We start from the raw sequence: 11960 nt of genomic DNA on the forward strand, positions 1-11960 counted from the left end.
TTATACCATAACCTAAGACCAAATGAATAGGTCGTCTCACTAAAAGATATTACAATAAAATCAATTACAAATAAATCAGTAAGCGATGCATCATGTCGGCTCAATGCATTTACAATAATAATAAATCATCTCCATAACATGTTGTGCTGATCTGTAATAGATATGCTTGTCGGTGCATAACCTGGATCTATTTTCCGGTAACAACAAATATGCAAACCCAAATAGACCAATAACCAAATCGCCAAAACCAAGTGATAAAATAATGTCTTCGACATAACCAAGTAGTCTCCAAGTCATTCCAAGTGTCGGTGAACAATATAACCTGTCGGTGAACCAGATATCGATGGTTGTGCATAAGTCACTGACTTATCGGTGAACATAACCAAAGATCTCCAAGTGCTGATAAGTTTGACAAGTGTTGACATCAATGACAAAACCATATCAACATATCCAAAATACCAACATAAAGGTACTGTTTATAGTAATTTATACTTTAAGGCTAATAATGATAACATTTTGATTGTTGAAGAATTTGTTGATGATATTATTTTAGGAGGAGATGATGATTTGAGTATGAAGTTTGTTGATGATATGCAAAAAGAGTTTGAGATGTATATGATAGGTGAGATGAAGTTCTTTTTAGGATTGCAGATTACACTCACTAGTAAAGACATTTTCATTTCTCAATCTAGGTATGTGAAGGAATTTTAAAGAAATTTGGGTTAGTTAACTCCAAAACTATTGGAACTCCTATGGTGATTAATCTTTGAAAGTTAATCAGACCTTGTATAGATCTATGGCTGGTGGTTTGTTGTACTTAACTTAGACTATACCTAATATTATGCATGTTGTTTGTCTTTGTGCAAGGTTTCAAGCTGATCCTAAAGAAAGTCATGTTACTACTATGAAAGAGGATTTTCAGATACTTGAAGAGGACAATTGACTATGGTTTGTGGTATCCGAAGAATAATGATTCCATGTTATGTGCTTATACTAATGTTGATTGGGTAGGTGATGTTGATGGCTAGAAGAGTACCTCTGGTGGTGCATTCTTTTTGGGAAAGAAATTGGTTTCATGGATGAGTAAGAAGCAAGATGCAATTTCTCTATCTATTGTAGAAGCTAAATACATTGTTGCTGCTAGAAGTTGTACTGGGGTAGTTTGGATGAAGCAGATGTTGAAGGACATTAGATTTGTATATGATGAGCCTATTGTTATATATTGTGATAATGCAACTGCTATTAATATTTCCAAGAATCCGGTACTACATTCTAAAACAAAGCATATATCAATTAAGTATCTTTTCTTGAGGGAGAAAGTTAGTGAAGAAGAAGTTAAATTGGAGTATGTATCTACAAAGGATCAGATCAAAGATATTTTTACTAAGCTTTTTACCATAGATACATTTGTGTATTTGAGAGATAAGTTAGGGGTCTTTTCCTCTCCTAATGAGAACTAAATGCATTGAGATGCATCAATCTAGTGGACTTCATGGTCTTCTCTTCTAATTCGGATTGATGAGTCGGTGCTACTACTTAGCTAGAGTAGTCAATGTGTGTGGTTTGGATGTTCAAATGTGTCAGTTTATCTTAAGGGGGAGAAATTTTTCTTCTTAGAGGGAGAGATGTATGATATGCATGTGTCTTTGGCATTGTTGTCAAAAGGGGAGAGAAGCATGTGAAAAACTGCCTTATCTTGGAAGCTTTGTGTGCATGATTTCAGTGGGAGATTGTTGGTGTTGATTTCTTTCTTTGCATTGAATTTTTTTCACATTTATATATTTCCATCAATGCCAAAGGGGGATATTGTTGGATATTGTTGCTGCTAGGATCTGTTGTTGTCATTGATGTCAATATATTCCCATGTTCCAGTATTGTAGAGAGTTCTTTCGGTGTTCTAGTGATTGCTGAGAGTTGATCTAGTTGGTTTATCTATTTGACATGTTCAATCAACTAGAGATACTTTGTTTAGTGTTGTTTTCATGATGATATGTGGTGATTTGATTGAGTTATGGATTCTGGTATGAAGATTAGTTTTTTAGTGTTCAGTGTCGCAATGTTCTGATATTTGATCCATTGTGCTTCGAAATGATTATATCTTGAGTTGCAGATTTGGGAGAATGTTTGGGATATTCATGTGTATCTTCAATTCATATGGTTCATGATTTGGTGCTCCGCAAGTTATCTTTCTAGTCCCAGTTGCTTTTGTTTGAGTGTTCTCAAGTATCAACGTGTTGATCGATGATTTGATTAAGTGGTGTTGGTGTAGCTATTGTGGATGTTTTTAACATTCTTGTTGGTGTTTCCTAATCATGTCTTATTTGTTTTGTTGGTTATCATTGATTATTGTGGGTGTTATTGAAGATCTTATGGGTTTGGTGATGTTCTTCATGTTATGCGATATTTTCGGTGGTGTAGCGTGTTGTGGTTGATCTTGGCAAGATTTCAGGTGTTGTTGCATGTTCAAGGATTTGATTTGGGTCAATTCTATGTCGGCAATGATATTGTATTGATCTGGTGGCTGATCTTTATATCGTGTGATGTAATTTTGTAATTAGATCTTAAGGGTTGAGTCAACCTTGTAGTCAAGGTTGATGATTTGTATAAATGGGTGTTATATTCATGTAATTTGCGTATGGTGGTTGTGCCTACATTCTTTGAGAGTGGTGTATGTGCGAACAAGTGAATTCATCTTTTGGTATAAAGTGTAGAGAAGATATTGTTGTAGGGCAGACAACTTTGCTTAATCAGAACTGTTATCAAGCATTAGGAGATGTTATCCTTTTAGTTCATGTAAACCTGATTATTGTCCATATCTTTTTAAGGCAACGAGCCTTCCCTAGTGTTGTAGACTTTAGGGATATCTTCTTATTTTGAACAGTGAGCTCTAGGTAGTGTGTCTGAATGCATGTGCATTCCCCATTGTAATATTTTCACATACTACTACAGAGTATTATCTTATTATGGGTAGGTTCCCACCATGTTTTCTCCCTTAACCGGGTTTTCCACATCAAAATCTTGGTGTTATGTGTGTTGTTGTTATTGTCTTTATCTTTGATGTTGTTGCAGTTGATTAGATTTCAAATTGTGCTTAATTGTTTGAACCAGTGAAAACCGATTCATCGCCCCTCCTCTCAGTTTTCCTTCATTGTTGTTGCTAACACTAGTACCATAGTCCTAGTGGAGTAAGGTACCTAGAACCATAGTTACTCAAAAAAGGGACCAAAATCAAATGTGTTTGAGTGTTAGTTATTGTCATGTGTGATCTGATCCCAATAATTTGATATGACCATTGGAAATCAGTGGTGCAGTCACTGGTTAGGAGGGACCTGAAAGAGATCAATCTGGGTTGGTCATCAAGAGTAAACACAATAGAAATAGAAGGATATGATGGAGGCAATGCAAAACTAAATGAATTATATCATAAAAATTGTTTACAATCAACCGATAGCAATCGGGTTACAGTAACCGGCTCACTAGCCTACTAAAAACATGCTTGATTAAAGAATGGGTCACAATTGGGACCTAAAATCTTAGGATCTATCCTCGATGTTCTATGTCTTTTTTGAACTACATTCTAATGCTCAATTACAATTATTTATATGATCCAAAGGGATCCAGTTGGCCCAAAAAGGATCAAATGCCGAAGAACAAGACCTAACGTGTAAAAAGAACAAGGTCGGCCTCCGCTAAAAAAATTCCTCTGGAAATTCCAAAGGATGAAATGTAGATCAAAGGGAAAGGTTGACCACACACCAAGGAACATCAGAATCAATGGTCAGGGCTTTGCAAGATATGGAAAGGATCCAATAGACCACCAATGCAAATAGGTCCAAGCAATCGGTAAAAAAAAACTATCTCAAAAATCGGTAGGAATAACTTGCCAGAAAATGATCCAAATCCTCTGTGCTTTGGAAATAAGGAAGATGATTAAGTCTTCAATCAAAATCCAACTCCATAGGTTTCAGTGAGCCAAATCCGGGAAACACAGAAAGAAATGATGAAACTACAAACAAAAAGGAAATATTTTTGGTTGATGCAAGATTGCCATGAACCGAGGATTCTCCTGCATCAGACATCCGAGGTTGTTGAAAAAAATTGAGTCTCTCACTTTGCTGGGGTCAGAAGAAAACCAAGGTAGTCTACCTTTACTTGATAAATCCAAGATGAATCTTCAACTAGTTTGTCCTTCCACTTCACAAGATACTCCATATACTGACTACTCTAGTACTATGCCCAAACCTACTGTCCAAAATGTCTTCAATCTGATATTGTTCCTTCTGGGGCAACTATTTCTCCAAGTCTACAATACTGTCCTCACTGAATTCTGGTTCATGATACTAATGAAGATCTGCAATGTTAAATACAGGTGAAATGCTCAGACCGGTAACTCCACTTCATATGCATTTTTAGAACTAAACTTTCTCAAAATCTTGCAAGGTCCAAACTTTCTCATCTGCAACTTGTTATAAGTTCCAACTGGGAATATTTCTTTTCTCAAATACACCATCACTTTATTTCCAACTTCAAATTCCTTATGTCTCCTCTTCTCATCTGCTTTCTCCTAATACTTGTTCATGTCCTCCAAATGTTGCTTAACTTGAATATGTAAGTCCTTCATGTGATCTGCAAATTCTTCTACTTCTAAAATTCTTCGTTCTTCACTGCTAATATCTCTTAATTTTGATATACCTCTAGGATGTGCTCCAGTAACAATCTCAAAAGGTGTCCTTCCGATACTCCTGTTTACTGAATTATTGTACGCAAAATCTACTTGTGCAAGAATCAAATCCAAACTTTTGGTTTTGTCTCCAACTAAAGATCTTAACAAATTTCTAAAGCTCTAGTTAACTACTTCTATCTATCCATCAGTCTGTGGGTGAAAAGTAGAACCAAACTTTAAATTTGTCTTCATCTTCTTCCAAAGTGTTCTCCAAAAATAACCAACAAACTTAGTCTCTCTATCTGAAACCATGCTCTTAGGTAATCCATGCAATCTCACTACTTCCTTGAAAAATAGGTCTGCTATATGTACCGCATCTGATGTCTTCTTACAACATATGAAATGAGCCATCTTTGAGAATCTATCCACTATCACAAATATAGAGTCATTCCCTCTCTGTGTTTTAGGCAATCCTAGTATGAAATCCATGCTTATATCCTCCCAAGATCTTTCTGGAACTGTCAAAGGTTTATACAATCCCACATTCTGACTACTACCCTTTGCAACTTGACAAACTCTACAACTTTGCACATATTTCCTAAAATCCTTATGAATATGGGGCTAAAAGTAATGCTCACTCACCACTACTACTATTTTATCAACACCAAAGTGTCTGGCTAATCCTCCAGTATGTTTCTCCTTTATCAGATTCTCCCTCATATAACTCTTAGGTATGCACAACTGAACTCTTCTGAATAACATCCCATCCTAAATGAAGTAATCCAAACACTTGCTTCTGTCTACTGTAACTAGTTTCAACATGCTCTCCAAGGTTCTGTGAAATTCGGGTCATGATCATACAAGGTCTTCAACTACTCAAATCCTAATACTGTCACTCTCATCTCTGTCAGCAAATTCCTTCTCCTACTCAATGCATCAACAACTTTGTTAGATTTTCCACTTCTATGCTTCAACATAAAGGTGTAACTCTATAAAAACTCTATCCATCTCATATATCTTTGATTAAACTTACTCTGACTATTCAAATATTGCAAAGCTTGATGATCCGTATAAAAACACAAACTCCTTAGGCAATGAGTAATGTCTCTACTTCTTCAAGGCTTGAACTATGGCATAAAATTCTTGATCATACACTGAATATCTCCTTCGAGAATCATTCAATTTCTCACTGAAATAAGATATTTCTCTCCCTTCCTGACTCAAGACTGCTCCTATTTCTGCTCCACTTGCATCACAATCCACTTGAAATACTTTATTGAAATCCGATAAAGCTAACACAAGCTTCTCAGACACCTTCCGCTTCAACAATTCAAAACTTTTGTTTGCTCTAGTGGTCCACTTGAACTCCTTCCTATCTCCCCTCATTGTTGCAATCATAGGGTTACAAACTGAACTAAAATTTCTAATGAACTTCTAGTAGAAACTAGCCAATCCATGAAATGATCTTACCTCTCCAATGCTTTTTGGTGTAGGCCATTCAACAATTTCTTTTTACTTTCTCAGGGTCCATCTTCAAACCATCCTCAAATATCACAAATCCTAAATAGACCAACTCATCCTTCATGAAAGTATACTTCTTAAGATTTATCATCAACTTTTCTTCTCTCAATCTTTGCAAAACTTGTCTCAAATGCAACAAATGCTCATCTTTTCTCTTACTAAAAATCATAATGTCATCCAGATATACAATAACAAACTTACCCAAGAATTTCTTCAGTACCTCATTCATCAACCTCATGAAAGTATTTGGCGCATTAGTTAACCCAAAAGGCATCACCAACCATTCATAGTCCTTTATTTGTCTTGAATGTTATCTTCCACTCATCTCCTTCTCTAATCTTGATCTGCTGATGTCCACTCTTCAAGTCTATCTTTGTAAAGTATTTGGCTCTACTCAAACAGTCCATTATATCATCCATCCTAGGAAAAGGAAACCATTATTTCATAGTGATCTTGTTTATTGCTCTAGAATTGGTACACATTGTCCATTCTCCATTCTTCTTAGGTGCTAATATTGTTGGTACTACATAAGGACTAAGACTTTCTTTGATCAAACCTTTCTTCAGCAACTCTTGCACTTGTCTATTCAATTCTTCATTCTCTATCAGTGTCATCCGATGTGCAACTTTTTTAGGTAAAATAGCTCCGAGAACTAGGTCCATGCAATGACTGATACTTCTCACAGGTGGTAATCCACCAAACACATTATCTGAAATGATGTCTTCATACTCTATTATCAAATATTTTATCTCTTATAGTTGTTCTTCTTCATGCTCCAAATTCTCAGTCTTCTTAGGAACTAAGGCAAAACACATATTCTCATGTCTCATTCCATCTAGGAATTTCCTTTCATCCACCTTACAGATTCTAGCATTCATACAGACTTCACTCTTCAAAGGTTCCTCCAAGGGAAACAAATTTTGCTTCATCCTATTGGCCACAATAGTGTATGTATTCATCCTCCCATCATGTATTGCATGTCCATCAAACTGCCAAGGTCTACCCAACAAAAGGTGATAAATATCCATAGGCATAATATCACACAAGACTTCATCATGATAATTCCCAATTTTCAATTTCACCAAACATTTCTCACTTACTAACAACTTATGATCATCCTGAATCCATGCTATCTGATAAGGCTTAGGGTGTTTCAATGTTTCCAAATTCAACTTATTCACCATCTCTTATGAAACAAGATTATCTGAACTACCACTATCAATGAAAACTTTACAACACTTACCAGATACCTTACATCTGGTCTTGAACAAATTCTTCCTCTACAAGGGCTCTTCATCTTTCCTGGTATGACACAAAGCTCTCCTCATCATCAATAGTTCTCCATCTTCTGGTTTATTAGCTAATCTGGTGGGGTTTTCTTCCAACACTATTGTTCCTCCAGTATTCTTTGTCTTCTTATACTAGAAAGCATGATGTCCTTCTCCTCCACACTTATAGAAAGTTCCTCTAAACACTCTCTTGTCTTGTCTTTAGTCATCTCTTCCAAAATTCTCACTTTGGTTCTCTCCTCTGGTAGAAATTTCTATCATCTTCCCGGTATGAATTACCTTATTTGCTCACTTCCTTGTCCTTGTTCTAATCCATACAAGTTCCTCTACCTCTGTTATATCCTCTTCCTCCTTGAAATATTCCTCCAAAAAACCTTCCATCTCTGCCTCTCTACCTCTACTCATGTCTTTTTTTTAGCTTCTCTTCTTCTTTCAGGGCATACTGGTAAGCTTCTTTGACACTCTACAATTTGATCAAACTAAGTTCATCTTGTATAGACATCCGCAATCCATTCAAATATCTTTCAGCTTGTTTAACTTCATCATCAACATGTCCTGATCTGATATTCAACTTGTAAAATGCCTCGGTGTACTCCTTCACACTAGATTCCTTTTGTCTCAAATTCTACAACTTCCAGAACAGATTCACTTGATAATCAGCAGGCATAATTTTTTATTTCAACTCAGCAGTCATCTGATCCCATGATTTGATCTTCTCTTTACCTCTTCTCTGTATATCAACCTGCAAATGATCCCACCAAAGAGATGCATCTCCTTTCAACCGGGTACAAGCATATTTCACCTTCCTTTCTTCTGCAATGTTTTCAAAATCAAAATATGTCTCCATCTCCGAGATTCAATCCATTAATTCATCTGAATCCAAATTTCCATCATATTTTGGTGGGGTAAAATAAGGTTTAATATTCTCCCTACTCAAAACCCTCAAAAACCTTTCTTCATCTGGATCAATCACCGATGGGTTTACTTGTTCTATCGGGGCTTCTTCTCCTTTATCTTCACTTACATCTTTAATATGTCAACCTCTTCTCTAGGATGTCTCAATGAATTCCAATTGGGCTGCTATTCCTCTCAACATTTCCATTACAGTAGGGTCTGCATTCCCATGCGCTCCACCATTCCTATTTCCTCTTCACATCATCTTCATGCTAGTCCTCTATAGCTACAGGTCGGATCCATAGTCTACCACCCTAAAACAAAATTTCTCAAAATAATGCAATCTCTAAAATGAAAGCTCAGTCTGATACCACTTGGTGCAGTCACTAGTTAGGATGGACCTCAGAGAGATCAATCGGGGCTGATCAACAAGAGTAAAGACAATGAAAACACAAGGATATGATGGAGGCAATGTAGAACTGAGTGAATTATATCATGAAAACTGTTTACAATCAATTGAGTTAAAGTAACCGACTCACTGGCCTGCTAAAAACATGCTTGATTACATAACATGTCACAATCGGGACCTCAAATCTTAGGATCTATTCTCAATGTTCTATCTCTTTTCTGAACTATATTCCAATGCTCAATTACAATGATTTATATGATCCAAAGGGATCCGGTCAACCCAAAAAGGATCAAATGTCGAAGAACAAGACCTAATGTGTAAAAAGAACAAGGTCGACCTCTGCCAAAGGATGAAATGTAGATCAAGGGAAAGGTCGGCCACACGCCAAGGAACATCAAAATCAATGCTCAGGGCTCCGCAAGCTATGAAAGGATCTGGTAGATCACCAATGCAAATAGGTCCTGGTAACTAGTAACAGAAAAATGTCTCAGAAACCGGTAGCGATAACTTGTCAAAAAATGATCCAAATGCTCTGTGGTTTGGGAATAAGGAAGATGATAAAGTCTTGAATAAAAATCCAACTCCACAAGTTCCGATGAGCCAAATCCAGGAAAAACAAAAATAAATGTTGAAAATGTAAACATAATGAAAAATAGAAAAGAAATAGTTCTGGTTGATGCAAGATTGCCATGAACCGGGGATGCTCCTCCATCAGTCAGCCTAACATATGAAATACCTTGTGAATCCTATAGAAAGGCATCGTTTCTAATTCATTTTAACCTAATAATATTCTAAACACATCATAGAAAAAGCATTATTGAGAAAGTATCTTTAGACTTGAGCATTATGGAGTAGCAAGCTACAACAACCTACATGCAAGTGTGTTTTCATGATTGATTCTTTTATATCTTGTCATGTCATGTTATTCCATCAACACTTGAAGATCTTATCCAAAGAGAATTGAATAACCTCCATTATCAAGCATAAGGTAACATCATTCCAACTCAACATTGCCTATCATATTTACCCTCTGCCCTATCAAGGGTAAGATTTCTTTCTTTTCATCATAGTTGTAGTGGAGGTTAATTCCTACTTGAGGTTTGACTTAGGCAATCTCTAGGGCAAGAGCACCCCATCAAACCCTTCAAGATGATAAGTTAGACTCTGAGAAGGGAGGATAAGGCATTAAATATATCTTTAGAATGTTTTGTATAGGTTTTCAATCATGCATTATGTGTTTGTAATAATGAACCCCATCTTGTGAGCCAAACTCCTATTTTGGCATTTCTATGAGCCAATTAGGACTTTTGGACAATAGGGAATCAAATGTGTTGGTTTTCGTGTTTTAAGATGTTTTAGGAGGGGTTAAACTTGACCCAAGGCATTAGGAGGTGAAGGATGACATTTTGATAACTTTTTCAATGTTGGTATTTTGGTATGTTTTTGTCATTGATGTCAACACCTACTAACACTTATCAACTCTGGCACTTTGGAGAATCAGCAACATTCACCGCCAAGCAAATGACTTATGCACAATCACCAATATTTGGTACACTAGTAGGATATAATGACCACCAACACTTAAAATGGCATGGAAAACACTTGGTTATGTCTAAGACATCATTTAGACACCTTGTCTTGGAGATTTGATTATTGGTATATTCATATTTGCATATTTGTTGTTACTGACAAATAGGTCCAGGTTATACACCGACAGGTTTATCTTTTCCAGATCAGCATGGCACACCATGGAGATGATTTATTATTGTTGTAAATGCATTAAGTTGACATATTGAATCAGTGATTGCATCGAGCATTAATTTATTTGTAAATTGATTTTATTATAATATTTTTTAGAGTCGACCTACTAAAATTGGTCCTAGGTTATGATATAAATGTAAGATCTTATTTGTAATATTGGATGTGGAATGTGAAAAAGAATTATGTAAAGGTATATGCGAGATTAAGCAGAACTATACACGCAAACATCATTTGAAGGTGAAGCAAGGTTTTTGTGAAAGCATATCAGAACTACACCGATACTGAATCCAGCATATGAAGATGCTATTTTGAGCAGTACATCCTTATTGGATTTAACCATCCAATTGTAGTCAGTGTGACTCCTATTTTGTGTTTGAGCAGTGAGCTCTAAGCGCTTGGCCTTTCTGCATATGCAGAACCCATTTGTATACACTTACTATCTGCAGTAGTATCATCTGATTGTGGGTAATGTTTCCCACTGTGGTTTTTCCCCATACAAGGTTTCCACATACAAATATTGGTGTTAAGTGTTGTGGATGACTTTGTCTTTTTGTTTCATGCATTAATCCTTATCAGTATTACAATTAACTCATAAAATTGTCCATCGGTATAAAAGACTAGTTCACCGGTATTAAGCAGTAAGTTGGTTAAGTTGTTTTTGTTTTGAATTTATTTGACAACTAATTCACCCCCCCCCCCCCCGTCTCAGTTGTCTCCGAGACCTAACAATTGATATCAGAGCCTAGTCCTCTTTTGCAAAAGTTTAACAGCTTGAAGAGATCCAATGTCTACTAACTATTTCAGGAAGGACAGTCCTAAACTTGATGGAACCAACTATGGCATATGGAAGATCAGAATGGAGACACATTTAAATTGCATTGGAAAGGACATCTGGGATGTTACAAACAATGGCTATACTGCTCCTACTCAAAGCCATCCTAATCCACCTAACTTGACTAAAGATGAAGAAAATGATTGCAAAGCAAGAGAAGCACTTTTGAGGGCATTAATAGATCAGGAAATCATGGGATTATCAGATAGATCAACTGCTAAAGCTATTTAGGATCATTTGGAAACACTGAATGAAGGAGATTCCACAATCAAAATTGCAAAGATTGAAAGCTTCCAGGTCAAGTATGAAAATCTAAAAATGGAAGAAGATGAAAGGATTTCTGCTTTTATGGAAAGAGTTAATGAAATTGTGTCGAGGAACCTTAAGTGAAGATGAAATTGTTTCAAAAGTTTTAAGAGGATTGCCACCGGCATATAAAATGAAGGTCACTACTATAAATGAGTTAAGAACAATGCCTAATATATTAGTAACTAGAGATACATTAATTAGAAAACTTTTAGCCTTTGAAATTGAGGAATTTGGTCTTGTTGCTACTATAAAGACAGATTTATCCTTTAAAGCCTTTTATGC

This window comes from Cryptomeria japonica, chromosome 5 (assembly GCF_030272615.1).
Source record: "Cryptomeria japonica chromosome 5, Sugi_1.0, whole genome shotgun sequence".
Taxonomy (NCBI): Eukaryota; Viridiplantae; Streptophyta; class Pinopsida; order Cupressales; family Cupressaceae; genus Cryptomeria; species Cryptomeria japonica.